A 3537-nucleotide genomic window follows, 5' to 3' on the forward strand; every position below is an offset into this window, starting at 1 on the left:
TTAATATACTCAATATTATACTTTTTAATCTAAATGTATTCATTAGTCTGATGCAAATTTCGGAATTTTGGCTCCCCTATGCTTAAACGGTGTCAATTAGGATGAAAATCATTCTCTTAAAATTGTAATTTTATGGCTTTCTCAGTCTAATAAATTAAAACGGCTTGTTTGGCTAAGCCTGACGTTTCGGTCCCGTGTATTGGAACTTTTTCAAGGGATAAGCAGTCAACCGTCTCTCGTCAAATAATGTACAAATTTTAAGGAGAGATGGAGCTTCTTGTAGTGCCATTAAACATTGGGTGTTAAAAATCTAGGGGGTGGGACTGACTACACTACGCACTACTCAACGATAACACAATTCGCAGTTTGCTAATTGTTTCTCCACTGTTGCCTGCCGAACAGTTAGTGAAGCCTTCTACATGCAAATGACACACATCCACTTTATGACCATGAATAACAATTTACCCTGACGTCCAATCAAAATGTGGTCTTTGGCAAAGTTGTAGCAAGAAGGATTTCTTATGTGACGAGTTTGTTCACTTTTTCCATAAAAATATGACGAGCAGTTAGAGGGCTGAACACAAAAGGTTGGCGCTTTCTAAAATTTCAAAATTTGTATCACTCTATTATTCATATTGCTGTTATCCTTAATTCATGCTTGTTTCAACCTTATATACTAATTTTAAAATTATGTTAATTATTTTGCCCATGTGTTTAAATTTATGGAAAACTGTATGTGGTCGCTGTATAGCGGGAAATGAGCAAAATAAGTTTTCATCTCGTTTCAGAGAGCGAGCAATGGCACTTAAACCAAAGCTCTAGAGCTAGGACATTGGAAAGAAATGTCTTTGTCCCATCCCAGGAGATCAAAAAGGGAGTGCGCAATAACTTTCTTAGCATTGCCACTCTCAACGATATTACCTATAACTTTGAATTGAAACGGTTGGTACGGTTGTCCCCGTTTCTTCTATCATTGAATTGAAAATTTTGTGTCTATCAGTTTATTCGTAAGTGAATAACGTGATCATGATTAACCGTCATGATTTTCTTTAATCCGTATTCAACCCCTAAGTCTGCACAGTGGGCCTGACCATTTTAATGTTTGCATTATATCGCTGATTGAATCAAATCAATGTTTTTTAAATTGATTATGTTTTCAAATTAATAAAAAATATGGAAGCATTCCATTTTTAGAACAACCTAATAACACAAACTTTAAAATTTATAATTATATCCTTTAAGACTCAAGTGTTGTACGTTTTATGCATAATGAGAGTAAAAATTCCACACAAGAGATTTATTCGGTGTTTAGAATAACGTTGAATGTCATTTTAGTTTTTGAATTATTGTTTGATGATCACAACAAAATCGACCAAGTAATTGACACCTATGAAAATGTGCGGTATGTGCATCAATTAACAATTTACACGAATAAATTTTGAAATAAAAATATATAATGAAGCTCATTTTTCTTTCTTCTTCAAGTACCGTAAAACGGGGTAACTTTGATAGTTTTTTTTTGAAGGAAATCTGAATATTTTTGCTTTCTGTTTCAAAAAGATTTTTTATTCTATATTTCAAATCAAGTTACTGGTTTCCAGCTAATCGTTGCTGTTAATAGATTGCGCAAAGATTTTATTTATTTTATCTTTATTAGAGAGATTTTCAGCCAGACGCTGGTTCATCTCTGTGCATAAAAATTTATATTGATTGAACCTTAAATTGTTTACATAATTAAAAGTCGATTTTCTGTTTTGGGGTTACTTTGACAATGGGTATGTAAACACTTGGAAATCCAAAACTAATCAACTGTTTTGCTTCATTGTAGTTGGAACTTAATTGGAGATTAGTAATAAAGAACGTAGAATATGTTTTATGCATTAAAGTATAGAATTAATCGGAAAATTAACTACAATTGTGTTGTAAGTTGAAACAAATATATTTAACATTCTTATTAGTCGAGAGGAATTTGCATAAGATTATATTTTTGAATAAATTTAATTGTTTTACCTGTTTTCACATTGAATTCAACATAAACCAATCGAATTTGGAATTAATATAAGAACATAACGAACAAAATTGAATGAATGAGATTGTTTGTTAGCGTTACTTATATGCTAAAATCGCATCTATTTTCAATACTCGAGTATGAAGCCTCAAATTGCCTCGGTTCAAATGAAAATATCTGTAACATGAAGTGTCAAACTAATACTCTTTACTTTTTCACTTGTTTTGCTTAACTGATTAACAGAAATTATGTTATTACGTTTAGTATGCTATGGGTCCCGTGTTATTGAAGTTACCCGCATTATCAAAGAGACCTTGTTTTACGGTAAACATAATAATTCTCTTATTAAACTTCATCGAAAATGTTTAAAAATACAGATCTCTTTTTTGATCTATTGTCGTGGTTGGGTTAAAATTATTAATTAAGATATAAATTAATTCAGTCTTGAATGTAGCTCCGCAAGAACTCGAGGGGAGAAATCCTTATAGGAATTGCTAGATGAATTCATGGAAGAAGGATTGGATGAATACGTGCAGGAATCTAGGTGTTTAATTATTAAATAATTTTTTGGCATATTCTACTTTTGCCATTGCTTATGGAATCCTCTTAGGAATCCATGATATATTCTCTTGAAAAATCCTGGATGTATCTCAGAAAAAAAAACTTGTTTCATAAATCTATAGAGTATTCCTTTTGAGAATTCAAAGAATAATTCTTGCACAAATATTTGAACTCCATAGTGAAATTCTAACCATGAAAAAAAACTGGACTTACTTTTGTAGGAATATTTGGAAGAACTAAAGTAAGAAATTGTGGAAGAATTTTTCAATGGATTCTTTGAAGCAATTCTATGAAGAAATATTTAAAGCAAATTTAATAAGAATCACTGAAGAAATTTCTGAAGGAATTCTAATTGGAACCTAAAAAAATCCTGCAGGAATACTTGTTTAACTCCTCACAGAAGTCCATTTGGGGAAACAACTGGATGGAATGCCATGAGTTTTATCTACTGGATTTTTGAAAAAAAAAGTCCTTCATTTAAGATTTTTTGTCGAGGAATTCCTAAAAAAATCTAAGAAAGCACATACGACATATTCACAGAGGAAATATAGAAGGAACATTTATAGATGCTGTGCAATCTTAGTACAATTTTCAGATGGAATCTTCGCTTCAAATCATAAGAAATTTTCTGTTCATACTATCATAGCTATGTCAGATCATATATTTATAATGGTTTTCGCAACGATAATCGTTCAAGTGGCCTATAAGCAATAATTATTTCACTAAACGTCTGATTCAAAAGTTCGTCTACAAAACTTTTGGAAAACAAAACATTAAATTTGAATAAAAAATACTTATACATATGACATGAGATAGCAAAACTATTTTTGATCTCCAGTGTATATGAAAGCTGCTCATAGTGGGATAACCCGATCAAAAGATAATGATGAAGAATAACCCGATCAAGTGGAGAAAGCTGAAAGTTCAACATTTGTTGCTGAAAATAAGATATAAAAGATCAAAAATAA

This window comes from Aedes aegypti, chromosome 2 (assembly GCF_002204515.2).
Source record: "Aedes aegypti strain LVP_AGWG chromosome 2, AaegL5.0 Primary Assembly, whole genome shotgun sequence".
NCBI lineage: Eukaryota > Metazoa > Arthropoda > Insecta > Diptera > Culicidae > Aedes > Aedes aegypti.